The 20316-nt window shown below is 41.1% G+C and overlaps 1 long non-coding RNA gene across 2 annotated transcripts; it reads right to left on the reverse strand.

Moving 5' to 3' along the window:
- Positions 1-398: 398 nt before the first annotated feature.
- On the reverse strand, positions 399-1430 carry LOC120321076. 2 transcript variants are annotated; one of them, XR_005560623.1, is made up of 3 exons: positions 1416-1430; positions 809-955; positions 399-750 (listed from the first exon to the last, which is right to left on the reverse strand). It is a non-coding gene; the product is annotated as an uncharacterized LOC120321076 (long non-coding RNA). The 2 variants fall into 2 exon arrangements; XR_005560622.1 differs by lacking the exon at positions 1416-1430 and having other exon boundaries at positions 809-1395.
- Between the last annotated feature and the right edge of the window lie 18886 nt (positions 1431-20316).

Consider the following 20316-nt stretch of genomic DNA (forward strand, 5'->3'; position numbering starts at 1 on the left):
AATTAGGGATAATAGGATAGAATATATTATATTCAGAACATAATTCTGTAGGGATCATGCAATTCAAAGTTAGCGAGGCGAGAAGCGAGCTATATTGCTATCTTTTAGTTATAAATGTGACCGCAATGGATTCGGACGAAGAATTTTTCGCATCAAGCGCAACTATAAACTTTCTATTAAAAAAAAAACCGCCGTCCACCCCCTTAACACCAACAGAAATAAAAAAGGGGAATTCAACAATTTATACAATGATTTACGAAACTACCCAGATAGGTTCCTTACCTATACGCGTATGTCTATTTCGACTTTTCATTTTATATTAAATAAAATTAGTAGTCGTTTGATGAAGAATTGGCCAAATTTTTTTATACACCCTCTACTGCCCTATAACATTGAGGTAAGTTTTTAATATATTTATTGCGTATTATAGTTTGTCGGTATCGGAAATACCGTCAAAAGAAAAATTAAAAATTGTTTTTTCAATTTTCATTCGGCATATTAATTTTTGTTTCGGATCCATTTTCCTTTTGGAAAGGAAAATTGTGATGATGCGTCAAAACTTCCAACCAATTTGCGCGGTTTCATCTGGTCTTTTAAAAAAAAGCAAAACTGGTGAAATGAGGCCAAGAAGTGTAATGGCTGTAAGCCTCCTCCGAAATTCCAGGGTCTCCAGATTTTGGAATAGGAATTTTTTTCCATTCGCTTCGGAATTGGTCGCGGATGTTCTTCCATTTTTTTTTAAACAGGCTTCTGAAATAAAAATTGTATTAATTACACTGATGTCGAAAATTATCCGTATCGATAGTACTTCAAGCGGTAGCAGATGCCAAGTACAAATTTATTGCCATAGAATTTGGAGGTTACGGAAAACAAAGTGATGGTGGAACATTCAATGCATCACAACTGTATATGCTGCTAAAGGCTCGAGAATTCTTGGCGCCAGATTCCTGCTTGCCTGGAACAAACACAAAGATGCCATATGTTTTTTTTGGTGATGAGGCTTATCCACTACTCGAAAATCTTTTAAGGCCATATTCAAGAAGGGATATAAATGCAAACAACGAATATATTAACAGTAGACTTTCTAGAGCTCGAAGATGCATTGAATGTGCCTTTGGTATCATAACATCCAAGTGGCGTCTTCTCTGGAAGCCTATTGAGACAGATCCCAGTTTTGTTGATATAATTGTGAAGATTATATGTCTTTTGCATAATACAATCATTGACCTGGAAGGGCCTTATGATATTGATATGGAAACACAAAATTTCCATATTGACACCGAAACTCATAACGACGAAACTTTCAACCATGTTAATTTAAGAACAGGCCAATTAATTAGAAACGCCTTTCGCGACTTTGTTTGCTCTCACAGAAACACCGAATAGTTTACAGTTATTAATAAATCTATACATACTTTCGGTTTCTAATATGTTTTCCATTTCTGTCCAATTTTTTTCCATAAAGATTCTATTATGATAGATCTTGCTCTTTTGATCCCATAGCGCTGGGAGTAAAAGAACCAAAACAAAAAACAAAACTGTTTCAAACAGGGCTGGATCGCTACATTCAAATAAAGCGAAAGCTAAGCCCACAACACAAACAGGCTGGCAATCAGCCGAAAATAAATCGCACCAACGTTGAAAACTCAACTTCAAATAGGTTTGCACTACTGGATGACTACGAAGTGCATCCAATCAAAGAACAGGAGCTGAAGAAGATTAAGCCGCCACCAATATTTATACGAGAGAAAACCTCAAGTGCACTGGTTAACAAACTATCTACGATCATCGGAGAAAACAAGTTCCACGTTATAACTCTTTCCAAGGGAAACATACATGAAACGAAAGAGCAGACTCCGGATGAGTCTATCCATCGATCAGTGACCAAGTACTTAGATGAAGCTGGAAAGAGTTACTATACCTATACCTTTTTTTCCATCAAGATTCTATTATGATAGATCTTGCTCTTTTGATCCCATAGCGCTGGGAGTAAAAATATTTCCTGAATTAACTTTTCAACGTTTATTTCCATTTCGTTCTGTTGTTTTCTCACAAATGCCACCAAATGAAAACATTAAAAACGCATCCTTTAAAAACAAACGGTAAATAAAGCACAGAACGGAACGAAACATGTGTCAACTCTTTATTAAACCAAGGAGGTTTGTTAGGGATAGACGGATAGTAAAACGGAACACAAGAGTTAAAAAATGATGTAATTGCAGTAAAAAAAATATTTATGGCATCGGCAATTATGTTGCAAGAACCAATTAAAGCCATATATAAAAAGATTAGGCCTCCGAAAGTTTGCCTTATTACGGTACCTGTGTCGATTGTGTAATGGTCGGCATGGTAAGCGAAAAGAATTTGAAATTAGAAAGAACTGTAAATGCAATTTTGGCCACTTACAACTGAGAACTTGACTCTAGGGATGGGTTAGTTCATTCAGTGGGTATGCTTTTAGGCTGTGGTCGACAACCTCAGTCTAATCATCGATTAACATGTCCGAAAACGTTGCCCAACACCGAGAGCGTCTTCCAACTTTCCAAGAAGCACAGCTATAATTATTGCAATTTGGTGGTATATAAATGCCCACGCGGCTTCAGTCCCGCTCTTTTCGTAACCAGAAAAATATTCCTGCTAAATCATTGTGCAAGTCCTCTAAATAGAGTTAAAGGTTAAGCGCAACTATGTACTAGAGTCTTCTGATCGGTGACGTGATCTGATCACATACTGGAGGGAAAAACGAAACTGCCCCAAAATTTTAAGTGGCAACTGTGTTCTTCGCGGTGTTTGCCTCGCCTTGGAGCCCCAACCACGCGATTCGCATAACCCCTTGGAGGGAATTCTCCCAAGAGAATAGGTATATCGCCGACTTGTACTAGTGCCCCAACTAAAACCCTACTGTTGGCAGTATCAAGTTTTCATCTGGCTACGGGCCTCTGCAAATACTGGCCGGTCGGAGGGATTCCTGACCACCAACTACTGTTATTATTCTGCGTAGGACAACCCCTGGCTACTGATAATTGAAGCAATTGTCTATCTGGGAGCTACGCCAACATCCCGAAGCCTTTCCCTTCGATTAAGCACTGATTGGACACTCCGACCTATCTATATATGTATATATCGGTGCGCAGTAGAACAGCTACAACTAACTCCACACCGCAGGATGAGCTAAGCCGCACCAGTTACTTTTCCCAGTCAGGATCATTTATGGAAACCAAAACCTGGACCGTCAGCGGATAAGGGATTAAGATAAAAGTAGTGCAGGTTGCTAGACCATACGAAAGTCGACTTGCGAGAGTGTGTTTTTTCGTAACCGCCGTCATGTAGCCCCGTAATTTTTATACTTCAATTAATCTCTGCTAGCATTGACAACCCGTACCATCAACAAATCGACAGTTCCAAAATGAGCCAACGCGATTTGCGCGCTTAGCGGCAAAAAGAGCAAGACGAGCGCCGTCTCTCTCTCCAACGAAACAATGCATACTTCACCGTCGTGTCTGACGCCCGCGAGTGCCAAACAATCCATCGGGTCAATGACCTAGCACCTGCAGAAAGCAAACGATCGCAGTCTTGCTCACAATGCTTATGACTGCACGATGTGAACCCGAACGCATTAAGAGCGTCTCTCTCGCGCTCTCCTCATTGCAAACGGTGTCAAGCTCTGTAGCTACCAGCACAGTAACTTCGATATCAACTGCAACTGCACCTATAGCAACAACCACAACAACATCAACACTATGCTCAGTACCGAGAGCTGTGTACATTTCTGCTGAATCAACAACAACCAAAGCAAGTGCACTCTCTCCGACTCTAGAAAACAAAAGCGGACAAGAACCAAAACAAAAAACAAAACTGTTTCAAACATTCAAATAAAGCGAAAGCTAAGCCCACAACACAAACAGGCTGGTAATCAGCCGAAAATAAATCGCACCAACGTTGAAAACTCAACTTCAAATAGGTTTGCACTACTGGATGACTACGAAGTGCATCCAATCAAAGAACAGGAGCTGAAGAAGATTAAGCCGCCACCAATATTTATACGAGAGAAAACCTCAAGTGCACTGGTTAACAAACTATCTACGATCATCGGAGAAAACAAGTTCCACGTTATAACTCTTTCCAAGGGAAACATACATGAAACGAAAGAGCAGACTTCGGATGAGTCTATCCATCGATCAGTGACCAAGTACTTAGATGAAGCTGGAAAGAGTTACTATACCTACCAGCTTAAAAGTGCCAAAGGATTGCAGGTTGTCATTAAAGGAATTAATTCATCAGTGACCCCATCCGAAATTATTGAGGCACTAAAGGAGAAAAACTTTAAGGCGAAAACGGTGATCAACATTCTTAAGAAGAAGAAAGAGCCGCAGCCACTCTTCACAGTCGAACTGGAGCCATCGAGTCAAAAAATCAGCAAAAATGAAGTACATCCTATTTATAAACTACAGTTTCTACTGCACCAGAGAATAACCGTCGAAGAGCCACACAAGCGCAAGCAGCCTGTGCAGTGCACTAACTGCCAAGAATATGGCCACACCAAAGCGTACTGCACCCAAAAATCTATCTGCGTCGTTTGCAGCGATGCTCACAGTACCGCAAACTGTCCTAACAACAAGGACGACAGCTCAATTAAATTATGCAGCAACTGTGGAGAAAACCACACAGCCAACTGGCGAGGATGCATTGTTTACAAGGAACTTAAAAGTGGCCTAAACAAACTTGAGTTTGTTTGACTTCAGTTCGTGATCGTACCACACCAACAATTCACAAAGCAATGGAACCGAGTACAACTAACATCCCTTTGTCTACCAGCTACCGAACAGCGCCAAATATTTCCTTTGCAAGTGAAATAAAATCAGGGATCCAAACACCAGCAGCGGAAACCCCCATTCATCAAACAAACACTCACGATAACATGCAACAGCAGCCAATTGGCGTTGAAGCGATTATGCTTTCGATGCAGCAAATCATGAAAGACTTCATGGCCTTCATGCAAACAACTATGCAAGAGCTTATGAGGAACCAAAACATCCTTATTCAAATGCTCGTTTCTTCTAAAACAGTATAATGACTCCCCTAATAATAGCAACCTGGAACGCTAATGGCGTTTCGCGGCACAAGCTAGAACTTGCTCAGTTCTTAGCGGACAGATACATTGATGTTATGCTACTCTCAGAGACTCACAATACTGAAAAGTACAATTTTCAAATACCAGGATACAAATTTTACTTTACGAATCACCCGGATGGCAAGGCCCATGGAGGCACTGGCATACTAATACGATCGCGAATCAAACACCACTTTGTTAGTAATTGGCAAGAAGACTACATCTATAAGCCTCCAATGCTATAACGGTGCTCTCACTCTGGCTGCTGTCTATTGCCCAACCCGCTTCACAATATCAGAGGAAAAATTCACAACACTCTTCGACTCTCTCGGTGAAAGGTTTGTTGCAGCTGGTGATTGGAATGCCAAACACATGTACTGGGGATCTCGGATAGCGACCCCTAAAGGAAAACAGCTATACAACGCAATTATTAAACCTCAAAACAAGCTTAATTATGTTTCTCCGGGTACGCCTACATACTGGCCAGCAGATCCTAAATAGCTTCCAGACTTGATTGATATCCCAATCAATGATTACAGCTGAGGCACTTTCAGAACTTTCATCTGATTATTGCCCGGTGCTCTTTAATCTTTTGTACCAACTGCAACACATCGAGCGGCCGTAAAGACTCACAAGCAACAGAACCTACTGGGAGAGGTACAAAAAATATGTTTGTTCACATACCGACTTCTCTAGCTCATTGGAAACCGAGTAAGACATCGATCAGTTTGCTGGTAGCCTAGAATCAACACTAGTTGCAGCAGCAAAAGCGTCAACTCCACAAGATACCCACGGATGCAGTAAAAAGTTCAACATGACAAGTCGAGATACCGAACTCCTTGTGCTTGAAAAACGACGACTTTGAAGGGAGTGGCAGGAGCACAGATCACCTGTCGCAAAGAGTAGATTAAAAGCAGCCTCTCGCAGACTTTCTAAAGCGCTTAGGAAAAAAGAAGCGGACGCACAACTGCGTTACATCGAGAATCTCACGCCCACCAGCACAAAAAACTCTTTGTGGAAAGCCCACAGGAATCTGCAGGCACCAGCAGAAACTGTCGTACCCCTCCGTAACTCTACCGGAAACTGGTCTAGTAGTGACATGGACAGAGCAAGAGTCTTCGCTGATCATCTCAAAAAGGTATTCCAACCAAATCCAGCCACTAACTCATTTACTGTCCCACCCTTAACTGCATCTGACTTAGCACCACAAGATCCCATAGAATTCCGGCCAAGCGAAATAACGAAAGTCATTAGAGAGCAACTGAAGACTGGAAAATCGGCTGGCTTCGATTTAATAACACCGAAAATGATCATCGAGCTTCCAATGTGTGCAGTTCTACAAATCTGCCTACTCTTCAACGCTATTACCAAAATTATATACTTTCCTCAAAAGTGGAAGAAATCAGTTATAGTTATGATCCCTAAGCCTGGGAAAGACAAAACACAGCCATCATCATACAGGCCAATAAGCCTACTTACTTGTCTCTCCAAGTTATTTGAAAAAGTACTGCTGCTACGAATCAGTCCCCACCTTAAAACACACGACACACTCCCATCGCACCAATTTGGTTTTCGGGCAAAACATGGAACTATTGAGCAGGTTAACCGCATCACAACGGAAATTCGCACTGCTTTTGAGCATCGTGAATATTCTACAGCTTTATTCTTAGACGTTGCACAAGCATTCGATAGAGTATGGTTGGATGGACTTAGGTTTAAAATAACCAAACTGCTGCCTCAAAACTTACATAAGCTTCTAAAGTCTTACTTATACAAAGGAGTGTTCGCGGTTAGATGTAGTTCAAGCACTTCAAGCGAGTGTACTATAGAAGCTGGAGTGCCCCAAGGAAGTGTATTAGGTCCAGTTCTATACACCCTATACACGGCGGACATCCCAACAGACTACCAGCTAACAATTTCCACATTCGCTGATGACACTGCAATACTGAGTCAATCCAAATGCCCAGTAAAAGCTACGATGCAACTTGCACGCTATTTAACATGTGTAGAGAATTTGCTTGCAGATTGGCGCATACGAGTAAACGAACAAAAATGCAAAGAAGTTACGTTTACCCTTAACAAACAAAGCTGCCCGCCCTTGGTTATGAACCACACGCGCATCATACAGCGAGCACAGTCTAGGATTCTGAGAATCATAATTGGAGCTCCATGGTATCTTCGGAACGAGAATATACACAAAGACCTAGAAATAAAACTTGTCATTGAGACAATAACAGAGAGAAAAGTAAAATACAAGGAAAAACTAGGCTCACATCCAAATCCCCTTGCAAGAAAACTTCTTCGAGTATGCAGCCAAAGTCGACTGCACCGCAACGATCAACCAGCCCAGCGTTAAATTTGTAAATCTCATAAAATGATAGTTAGCTAGCTTAGAATAAGATTTGAAAACTTATTGTTAGTCTCTTAAGTAAAAGGGAAGATTCAATAAATAAGAAAAAGAAAAAAAAAAGTGGATAGTTCGTTTGATAGAAACCCAAACATTTAACTATAAATATTAAGATAAGACATTACAAAATGAATTAAGTGAAATACTTTTAGATCTTAGGAAATGTAATGAAAGGAAATTTCGATAGTAATTTAAGTAAATGAAGGAGTTTTTTTTAGTTTGCTTAATTTGTTTTGAGTAAGCGCTCAATGAAGTTGCATAAATTAATACTATTACTACATTCTACATTTTATTTGTTCGGCCATCCAGCCCCTTTTGAAAAGTACAATTTTCAAATACCAGGATACAAATTTTACTTTACGAATCACCCGGATGGCAAGGCCCATGGAGGCACTGGCATACTAATACGATCGCGAATCAAACACCACTTTGTTAGTAATTGGCAAGAAGACTACATCTATAAGCCTCCAATGCTATAACGGTGCTCTCACTCTGGCTGCTGTCTATTGCCCAACCCGCTTCACAATATCAGAGGAAAAATTCACAACACTCTTCGACTCTCTCGGTGAAAGGTTTGTTGCAGCTGGTGATTGGAATGCCAAACACATGTACTGGGGATCTCGGATAGCGACCCCTAAAGGAAAACAGCTATACAACGCAATTATTAAACCTCAAAACAAGCTTAATTATGTTTCTCCGGGTACGCCTACATACTGGCCAGCAGATCCTAAATAGCTTCCAGACTTGATTGATATCCCAATCAATGATTACAGCTGAGGCACTTTCAGAACTTTCATCTGATTATTGCCCGGTGCTCTTTAATCTTTTGTACCAACTGCAACACATCGAGCGGCCGTATAGACTCACAAGCAACAGAACCTACTGGGAGAGGTACAAAAAATATGTTTGTTCACATACCGACTTCTCTAGCTCATTGGAAACCGAGTAAGACATCGATCAGTTTGCTGGTAGCCTAGAATCAACACTAGTTGCAGCAGCAAAAGCGTCAACTCCACAAGATACCCACGGATGCAGTAAAAAGTTCAACATGACAAGTCGAGATACCGAACTCCTTGTGCTTGAAAAACGACGACTTTGAAGGGAGTGGCAGGAGCACAGATCACCTGTCGCAAAGAGTAGATTAAAAGCAGCCTCTCGCAGACTTTCTAAAGCGCTTAGGAAAAAAGAAGCGGACGCACAACTGCGTTACATCGAGAATCTCACGCCCACCAGCACAAAAAACTCTTTGTGGAAAGCCCACAGGAATCTGCAGGCACCAGCAGAAACTGTCGTACCCCTCCGTAACTCTACCGGAAACTGGTCTAGTAGTGACATGGACAGAGCAAGAGTCTTCGCTGATCATCTCAAAAAGGTATTCCAACCAAATCCAGCCACTAACTCATTTACTGTCCCACCCTTAACTGCATCTGACTTAGCACCACAAGATCCCATAGAATTCCGGCCAAGCGAAATAACGAAAGTCATTAGAGAGCAACTGAAGACTGGAAAATCGGCTGGCTTCGATTTAATAACACCGAAAATGATCATCGAGCTTCCAATGTGTGCAGTTCTACAAATCTGCCTACTCTTCAACGCTATTACCAAAATTATATACTTTCCTCAAAAGTGGAAGAAATCAGTTATAGTTATGATCCCTAAGCCTGGGAAAGACAAAACACAGCCATCATCATACAGGCCAATAAGCCTACTTACTTGTCTCTCCAAGTTATTTGAAAAAGTACTGCTGCTACGAATCAGTCCCCACCTTAAAACACACGACACACTCCCATCGCACCAATTTGGTTTTCGGGCAAAACATGGAACTATTGAGCAGGTTAACCGCATCACAACGGAAATTCGCACTGCTTTTGAGCATCGTGAATATTCTACAGCTTTATTCTTAGACGTTGCACAAGCATTCGATAGAGTATGGTTGGATGGACTTAGGTTTAAAATAACCAAACTGCTGCCTCAAAACTTACATAAGCTTCTAAAGTCTTACTTATACAAAGGAGTGTTCGCGGTTAGATGTAGTTCAAGCACTTCAAGCGAGTGTACTATAGAAGCTGGAGTGCCCCAAGGAAGTGTATTAGGTCCAGTTCTATACACCCTATACACGGCGGACATCCCAACAGACTACCAGCTAACAATTTCCACATTCGCTGATGACACTGCAATACTGAGTCAATCCAAATGCCCAGTAAAAGCTACGATGCAACTTGCACGCTATTTAACATGTGTAGAGAATTTGCTTGCAGATTGGCGCATACGAGTAAACGAACAAAAATGCAAAGAAGTTACGTTTACCCTTAACAAACAAAGCTGCCCGCCCTTGGTTATGAACCACACGCGCATCATACAGCGAGCACAGTCTAGGATTCTGAGAATCATAATTGGAGCTCCATGGTATCTTCGGAACGAGAATATACACAAAGACCTAGAAATAAAACTTGTCATTGAGACAATAACAGAGAGAAAAGTAAAATACAAGGAAAAACTAGGCTCACATCCAAATCCCCTTGCAAGAAAACTTCTTCGAGTATGCAGCCAAAGTCGACTGCACCGCAACGATCAACCAGCCCAGCGTTAAATTTGTAAATCTCATAAAATGATAGTTAGCTAGCTTAGAATAAGATTTGAAAACTTATTGTTAGTCTCTTAAGTAAAAGGGAAGATTCAATAAATAAGAAAAAGAAAAAAAAAAGTGGATAGTTCGTTTGATAGAAACCCAAACATTTAACTATAAATATTAAGATAAGACATTACAAAATGAATTAAGTGAAATACTTTTAGATCTTAGGAAATGTAATGAAAGGAAATTTCGATAGTAATTTAAGTAAATGAAGGAGTTTTTTTTAGTTTGCTTAATTTGTTTTGAGTAAGCGCTCAATGAAGTTGCATAAATTAATACTATTACTACATTCTACATTTTATTTGTTCGGCCATCCAGCCCCTTTTGAAAATAAATTATACGAACTTAAAAAAAAAAATCATGAATTGCTAAACCTGTAATTATCCTGAGTTGACATGACAGCTTAAATAAAATCGGAAGTCTCTATAGGGAATTTTCGAAGATGCTATCGTGAAGATTATGGTCGGGTTGGGTAGAGAAAGCGAGGTTCAAATTCCACCAAAGACCTTGCTACCGTTTAGTCTTGCTGTCGTCTGTAACATTTTTCTTTTTTTTCACTTGGCGAGTTCCGTTTTTTTTTTTAACTTCAGTTTTCTTCTTTAAGTATAGCATGTACAAGTCTAGTAACTTATAGTCTCCGTAGGAATCCTAACAATTAAAGTATGTGTGGACCGTTATGAAAGGCAATCCGACCCACCCAATCGCCGAAAGTGCTAAGGCACCAGAGGATTCCGCCCGCCATTATTCATAATCGAGTAGAAGAGTGAGAGCACGAATCACCAGTGTTTGGGTACTATTATACCCCTCGGCTTCTCATGCTTAAGTCAACCCTTACATAACTTTTGGCACCCAACGTGGGGCATGCCACGGTACGATTACAACTTCAGTGGTATAGACTTCCTAATCCAATTCATTGTCCTTTATGGGATTTCCCAAGGATACTGAAGTGTGGAAGTAGTTAGAACGGCGTGATCTTTCTATCCCATGTCAGAGGGAGATGTGCCACCATTAATAAGGCCTACGACGTTGCTATTCGGACGCGGATATCAAACCGAGAAACCTGAACTACAGCAATAGCCTTAAGCAAGGCCAAGACACACTATTGGCTACATCTGTTGTTTTAGTGAAAAACAAAGCTGGAGGTTACAACGAGTTGAGGGCGCTTATTGACGGTGGATCCCAGAAGACGCTGATTTCAGAGGAAGCACCACAAATATTAAGGATTCCCAGAGTAAGAAGTACTATAGAGGTCCAAGGTATCTCCCAGACTACTCAATTATCAAAAAATAGTGTCCACCTGACGATCAAACCAAAAATTCCAAGCAGCTTCAAAGCATCAACGGAAGCATTGGTTTTACCAACACTCCATAGTTTGATATTGATATCAACAAAGAGTGGAAGGGCTACAGGCTAGCAGATCCACGATTCAACGAGCCAAGCAGAATTGACATGGTGATAGGTGTGGATCTATTTCCCCTGATTATGATGGAGGAAATAAAAACCGTAAATGGAATCTTGGGAAAAAAAACCAAATTTGGATGGATTGTGTCAGGAAATATAACTCGAGCAGCACTACAATAATAAATCTAAAGGACCTGGATCGCTTTTGGGAATTGGAAGATGATGCCGATGAGACGATTACAGACAATGCAGAATGCGAAAGAAAATTCCAAGAAACATTCATCAACGAGGAAGGCAGATTTGTGATTTCAATCCCATTCCACCAAGAGGCAAAGCTGGGGGACTCTCGCAAACAGGCAATGGCAAGGCTTATGCAAATGGAAAAGAAGTTTCAAAGAAACCCAAAGAACTGGGCTGCATACAACGAATTCATGAAAGAATACCTTAAGATGGGACATATGGAATCTGTAAAGACAACGGGTCAAGGTAAATACTATTTACCCCATCAAGCAATCATCAGACCTGGAAGCTTAACTACGAAGCTACGAGTAGTTTTTGACGCATCAGCAAAGACGACAAATGGACTAAGCCTAAATGACGTTATTATAGCTGGTCCTAAGATTCAAAAGGATATATTCGATATTCTAATTAAATGGCGCAAGTGGCAATATGTTATGGTAGCTGACATTGAAAAAATGTATCGTGTAACGTATCACATCCAAGAATAACGTCAGGCAGGGTGTTCGATGGGTATCGAGCGCACGCGAGCGATGGTCCGGCTGCTGCTTGTCGGTAAAAGGGGGTGGTGGTCTTGCTGCGATCCCATATTTGCCTATTTTTGATTATAAAACTTATTTTCGCGTGCTAGACAAGCACGATCCTGACAACCTGATCCGGAAGTAGGAGAACTCATATTACAGACACCTCGAGAAAGGGAAAAAATGTTCTAATAGTTTACCGATACCAAACCGATCTCGGCCAGCCTCCGGTGTTGTTGGAGGCCTTCGTTGACCCGCCCTACCAATGGCCATCTTATCATCAAAATTTTCCCTGACGGCCCCTTTGGAAACCTAATCTATTCGCAAGGGCCTCATGCTAGCTGCGGCGAAAACTTAGGGAATTACCACATTATAAATCGGATTTTATTACTAGTGCATATAAAAATTCTTAAAACTAGGCATATAAAATAAATTGGAATGAATGTGTAAAAAGATAAATTTTTTTATATAAATAAATTATTGTTTTTGGAGTTCACGAAAAGTGAGGATTAAAAATATATAAAAATTGACAAAAAAAAAATTACAAGACATTAATATACGTGAATTTAAATAGCGATTGTCTCGGATTTCTCTCAGTGTGAATGTGTTTAGTTCTTTTGCATTTCCTTTTATGATCTATACGTTATCATTTATTTGAACAGTTCAAGGGAAAAAAACAATAGGGACATCTACGTTAATGCTTTTGGTGTTGAACTCATTTTAATCTGGCCAACATACATAATTAGCATGGTTTTTTTTGGTGACTCACCCTCTTCTTTGGTAACTTCCATCGGAGAAGCGCTTTCGGCGACGGCAGCTATTTCATTGGGAGTAAAGTTTTCTTTTTGGATTTAAAATATAAAAATTATTGATTATCTCGCACACATTCTTATCCCTGTTATTTTTTTTTTCGTTCTCCTTTTAAAGTCGGGACATTTTTTTTTTCCTTGTGGCTTACAAATTGAACACATATATAAAACACAAAACAAAGAAATCGGACACTTCTCCTCACATTAATTTGCACATTATTTTTTTCACAATAATAAAAAAAAATTCCTAATTGACTAAAACATAATTATCTTTTCTTTTCCCGTAGTTGGGGTTTTCCTCCCTTTTTCCTTGGATTTTTTCTTTCGTGAAATTTGCCCTAAATGCGGGTCTTATAATAGCTATTAGTTTTAAATCGCGTTCTGCGCATTCGCGAGCGGATCGGACTTTTCTTTCGATTTTCAATTTTTATAAATTCATGCTGCTAGCGAAACGCGCGAGCCAACCGACAAAAATCCACTAATCGGCGGCTACTTCTTCCGCGGTCCGTAGGCCTTCCTTGGTCGCAGAAGCTGCAGCCGAAGATTTGTTGTCTGCTTTGCCTTTTAATTCCCTTTTGTGGCCTGACAAAAAAAAAACTCCAATCTCTGGCGCTGCCTGGCTGTAGCGCTTCTTCCTTCCGGATCAGTAAGCTGGTTAAACTTGGTTCTTTTAAAACCCTGCACAAAATTTAGGCGATAAAAATCTGGGTCTCTTAGCCTTTTTTCCTCCACTTACCCCAGCTCTCCGCCAGTCCAAGCTATTCGCCAATCTGGTTCGCCTGTAGCACTTGTACTTATTTGGCTTAAATTGCCCATAATCACAAAGCGAACCTTCTCCGCCGATCTTTAACTGGAGAATGGCTGCTGATGACGCCAGAATAAGGCGGCAACCTAGCATCTGCCCGATTTGTAGAAATTTTACTCTCTCTGGGAAAACTGACAATTAGCCCTGTAAGACCCGTGACCCTGCCGCTAACCCCTTCACGCGTTATGCAGGTGGCGCACGCCTCGCAATATGACACCTAGATGGCGTTGCAGCTTTAGCTCTGCCGCAAGTGCCACAAATACCCCCCGCCAAAGATCTGACTTGGGAGTCAAATTCCCAAGACAGATACAAGATACAACTATTGTTATAACCGGCTACGACATTGCTTTGTCTGAAATTCCGTCGCCATACTTCCTGACCCTCTGCATACGACACCTCCCTCGACAGCAAATTATACTGTCGTTTGTTCCTCGCATTTTGCTTCCTCATAACCTCGCCTGCTTTACTCCGAATTAAATCTAGCGAATCTTCTCGTGTAAACACCGCTGACCTGTCCTCGAGCAATCGCAGAGCTCTTAAGAGCTTAAAAGTGGAGCCTGAAGATACATAGTGCTGCCCGAACACCATATAATAGGGAGAAGTACCAATGCTAGAATGAACAGAGGATCGCAATGCGCAGCAAATACTACTGAGCTGCTCATCCCAGTCCTTTTGATCCGTACGAATGTATGCGCGGATTGCAGCTATCACAGATCGATTTACGCGTTCCGAAGCATTAGCCTGCGGTGAATAAAATGCTGTCAGAGTATGCGATACTTTATACTCCCGCAAAAATTTCTGGAATGCATCTGATTTGAATTGCGAACCGTTGTCCGAAACAATAGTTTCCGGCACTCCAAACGTATGGAATAGATCCTGCTGTAAATATTGAATTACTACGTCTGCTGTGAGTTTCTTTACCGCTTTTAGGAACACGAACTTCGTATAATGATCTAAAACTATGAAGATCCCCATGTGCCCACTCCCAGACCGCGGATATGGTCCTAGAAAATCAACGTAGAGTCTCTGGAAGAATCTATGGGACTCTGGAGTGGTACCCATTGGTGGACGTTGAATCCTGTTCGGCGCTTTCGACATTTTGCAAGTGGCACAAGCTGGTATATAGTCCTTTACGTCCTTGATCAACCCTGGCCAAAAGTAATACCTTCGAACTCTTTCTAAGGTCTTGTGGATGCCTCCGTGGGATGCTAGTGGATCATCGTGAGCTTTTTCAGAACCTCGGGAACTAATTTCGTTGGAATCCAAAGTTTCCAGATGAAGTTGTCGTGTAAGGCCTCGCCAGTAGCGTGATCGGTTCTGCGATACACCAAATTGTCGACCACCTTCAAATCTGGAAGCTTTTCTCCATTCGCTTTTACCTTTTCAATCAGCTCCACATATTCATCGCTTTTGAATTCCGGCAAATCTAATTCTACTAGCAACCCGTGACTTGCGTCTATGGCCGCCAATTCTTCCTCATTTACCCTCGACAATGCATCGGGAACTACATTCAACCTTCCGCTACGATGTTCGATTTTAAAATCGAAACTCTGCAGTTTCAAGGCCCACCGAGCTAAACGTGAATGGAGGTCCGTTTGGGTCATAAGCCACTTTAGCGACGCATGATCGGTAATTACGGTGAATGCGTGTCCTTCTACATACGTTCGGAATCTTTTTATACAAATAATGGCCGTCAGGCACTCTTGCTCTGTCACCGAATAATTTTTCTGTGCTTTGTTCAATTTTTTTGAAACGAAAGCTAATGGGTATTCGTCCCCTTCATCCGACTTTTGCACAAGAACTCCACCAACACCAAACTTACTCGCATCACAGTGTATAAAAAATGGTCTGCTAAAATCCGGACTGTGAAGAACTGGGGCAGAGCACAACATTTCTTTAAGCTTCGCAAAAGCCTTCTCTCCCTCAGCAGTCATCACAAATTTTTGTCTTGGCTTTAACAGGTCAGTAAGCGGAGCGGAGACAGATGCAAAATTATTTATAAACTTCCTGTACCACCCAACCATGCCTAAGAAACGGCGCAGAGCCTTGAGCGACTGCGGTAACGGAAAATGTGTCATCGCTGATATTTTATCTGGATCTGTGCGTATAACGCCCTCCCCGACAATATGGCCCAGATACTTGACAGTACGCATGCAGAACTTGCTTTTCTCGACATTGAGAGTTAACCCTGCTGTTTTTACATATAGCTCGCCACTAAGCCTAACACCCTCATGTGAGCCTCAAAGCTATCTGATACTATGAGCAGGTCATCCAGATACACGAAAACCTCATTTCTCAGATTTGCGGGAATAACCTTGTCCATCAATCTAGTCATAGTTTGAGAAGCGTTGGTGAGACCGAAAGGCATAACTTTGTATTGATATAGGGGCTTTCCGGGTATGGTAAATGCCGTTTTGTCACGCGATGCAGGGTCCAGAGGGATTTGCCAGTAGGCATCCTTGAGATCGAGACTTGATATAAACATAGCTTTGGGAAGCCGCCCTAAGATACCATCTATCTGAGGCAACGGATACGCATCCTTTTTAGTAACCGCGTTGACCTTTCGGCTATCCAAGCATAGACGAATTTTTCCCGGTTTCTGCACCAGAACAACCGGTGATGACCAGGGACTATCTGATTCCTCAATAACTCCTAAGCTGAGCATTCGATCGACCTCTTCATACAACAACTTTTCCACTGCCGGAGAGACGGGAAAATGCCTTTGCTTCACCGGCTTTGCGTCTCCAATGTCAATAGTATGTGAGATTTTGTTCGTCTTGCCTAACCCAGAAACTGCGAAAGATGGGAATCGTTGAATCACCGACTTGAGTATGTCCTGTTGGCTGACCGAAAGTTGATGTGATTCAGGGGATATTTCGTCCACACTCATACTAACCGGCAGAAGATCGAATTCTTTCCAGAAATCTGTTCCCAGGTAAAGATCCTGACTAAGGGACGGAATAATATGCAGCTCTAAATCTTTGATTACTTGCTTGTACTGCACAGGAGTTTTAAGCGGGCCAATTACTTCTTGCTTTTTTCCATCCGCCGTGCTTGCAACCGATGCAGCGCGTTTAAAAGGAATTTTACTGACAACAATTTGCTCAGCTAATTGGCCCCCAACCACACTCATTGCGGCTCCGGTATCTACCCAGCAAACGCACCTCTGCGTAAGGGCGTTTATCGGCCTTCTTATAACGGATAGCGTTAACAGCTTTTGCTGCTCGCCAAAAGGCTCTCATCCTGTTTGCATTTCGCGATCTTTTCTTCGGACTGACTGACATTGGATTTATGGATAACTGATTAGATTTTATTAACTGTGGCGACGGAGTAAACGGACTGACAATGCTATCGGACAAATTCGGGAAATTTATTGTAGGTGATAAGTTTTCATTTTCTATTGGCTCGCATCTGGGTTCGTCGATTTCTGGCGCTGAACACACGACTGCTAACGAGGCTGTGTGCTCATCTTGGAGTTTTTTTTGGCATTTTACGCAAGATGGCTTGTAAGTATTCGGTCGTCCACAACCAAAACAGAAAATTTTTTCGTTTTCCCTCGCAGTCCTGATACCTATGACCCTCTTTGCGACAGTTCCAACAAATTAACGCCATAGCACCTATTTCTCCTTCATCCGAAAATTCAACTGCGTCATCCAAATGCATTTCCTCGATTAACTCGGAGACATTCTTGCGAAAAGGGATATTCTTTTGGTAGCTATGGCTTCGCCTTACGTCGTCTAAAAACCTTTCTCTTCGCCGACAAATCTCGCGCAGCCGATCGACGGTGCCGACATTAACATTCAGGAGTTCATGCTGAATTTCCGGTCGTAAATTCCTACTCAGAGTGTCCACCACATCTCGCTCTGACATTGGCGTTTCTAAACTATCCATGAGCTGCATAATTGCATCGTGAAATGTGTCGAAATCCTCTTTCGCCCTTTGTTTTCTATCTCGGATAGCTTCTCTAATATCCACATCAGTGCGGGTGTCCCGAAATTGCTTTCGTAGCGCATAGCAAAGCGAGTCCCATCGTACCTCCCTAACGGACTTGTGAAAACGCCAATAGAAATCACGCGCTTTGCCATCAAACAGCAAACTAGAATTGCTGCATAAAGCCACAAAATTCCCTTCTAGCGTCTGCTGTGTAAGTGCCTCTACCCGATATATGAAATTGTCAACTCCCAGGCCCTCTGGACTGCCACTGAATCTTAGCTTCCAACTGTTAAGTATTTGGCCAACTTTATCGGGTCGTTGCACAAGATCGGTAACCTCTGTTCTTGGAGTTGCCCTTCCAGAGCCATGTACCATACTTGTTGGCCCTCCAACCTGAAAATTTACCGACTCTGAATATCGCCTTGTGTCTATATTGGCAGTGGTAATAGGCGGTTGCGGAAAATGCACAGCTATATTGGCTTGTATATGCTGCGACATTTTTTCCGACAGCTGCGTAAGTAGTTCATTTTGCATGGCCTTGACTTGTTCTGCTACCATGTTCCCTATTAACTGATGAGGAATTTCTGCTTGCCCCGAATCTTCATTGTTGGCTGGAGCAGATCTTGAAGGCGTGTTCTGCCGTTTCTGCAACCTAGTATGATGTTGAGGTTCTTTGCAAATCGGACAGGTGTTGCTGGTTTTGGAGTAGACCTCGAAACAATTTTTGTGAAACTTATGCCCACACTTGATCTTTACTATAGATGCAGATGCCAACGATTTTTCACACAAGATGCATTTGGGAGAGGATCCTGCGGATCCCTCTTCCTCGCACAGCGGCATTTTTGCCAATTTAGACCAATGAATATAGTAAGCAACTAATAACTATTATTTAATAATGTATAAAAGTAAACAAATAAAAATATTTGAAATATCAAATATCAAATCACATAAATAAATGATAATAAATAGGACAATAAATAAATTAAATCGAAATCCAATCAGAATAATTAATTACAGAAATAATCTAATCTAACCACATAAATAAAATTCAGAAAAAATAATATAAAATTGTAACATCGAAATTGAAAATAAATAGAACAATAAATCAAAAAAAAATTAATAAGACGGAGTGTAATTTTATTAAACGGATGGAGTAATCGCCAAAAACATATAATAAATTTAAAAATTAGTTAAAATTAATGATCAGATTAACCAGACGAAATAACTAATATATCAAATCAGAACTAATAAAAATATTTATTGCAATCAAACGAACAAATGAAATGGCAAATCAAACAAAAATCAATTCAAATCGTTAAATCACAAAAATTCAAATGCCCAAATAATGTAAATATCAACGATTGCGTTTGTTCTTTTGCTATTCTTGCACTTGCCTATTCGAGGTTCAATGACCTCCCTTTGCTTATCAGCTGCTTGTTCGTTGCGCTTCCCTTTTTTCAGCAGCAACACATTAATATAACAGCTAATGACTTTGGTTTTAAAGTTAAATCTTGTAATTGTAAATAGATAGAAAAATAACGCAAATCATGCAACCGGAACTCTTCCAAAACTTGAGAAAAATTTGATTGCTAAACAAACAAAAAACATATATTATATAAGGTTGTCTCGCGGCTATGTACAAAGCGCTACAGAGTTTTTGTGCGTTAAAGTGGGCGTGGCAACATGAATCGACAAACTTGCGCAGCTTCTATGTCTCTGGAGTCTGTATGCTTAATCTCAACTTTCTAGCTTTTGTAGTTCCTGAGATCTCAGCGTTAAACGGACGGACAGACGGACGGACAGACGGACATGGCCAGATCGATTCGGCTATTGATCCTGATCAAGAATATATATACTTTATATGGTCGTTTCCTTCTGCCTGTTACATACTTTTCAACGAATCTAGTATACCCTTTTACTCTACGAGTAACGGGTATAATAACGCAAATCATGCAACCGGAACTCTTCCAAAACTTGAGAAAGATTGATTGCTAAACAAACAAAACATATATTATATTTTGCCGACAAGCATAGCTTGTTCCCCTGCAAATGTGTAATTGGTTTCAAACCGAGTCTACCGTTTGACTATAACAAAATAACATAAGGAAAACGAAGAAGTTTTGTCGCGCAATTGCAACAACAACTACACTGCTGTGCCGGTGGTCATCTGTGGTCAGTGGCTAAGCTTAAGAGATAATCCCTGACTGCGGTCCACGCGACTACCGCCTGCACCCTTCTTCAAGAAGAACGGAGCCTATCTCTTTTGCCGTCGTCTGTGGTCTGTAAACTTCTTTATAAAAAGAATGCCTACGTAAATCCTATGCAGATAAACGACTAACGATCCAGCTTCCGTGTAAGAAAACATTACCCTTCATTACAGCCAATCAGCCGTGTTCAGACTACCTCTTATTAAAAGATTGTTCGCCTGCTTGTCCTATGCGTACTGATAAGCTGCTCTGTG

This window comes from Drosophila yakuba, chromosome 2R (genome assembly GCF_016746365.2).
Source record: "Drosophila yakuba strain Tai18E2 chromosome 2R, Prin_Dyak_Tai18E2_2.1, whole genome shotgun sequence".
In the NCBI taxonomy this organism is placed as follows: Eukaryota; Metazoa; Arthropoda; class Insecta; order Diptera; family Drosophilidae; genus Drosophila; species Drosophila yakuba.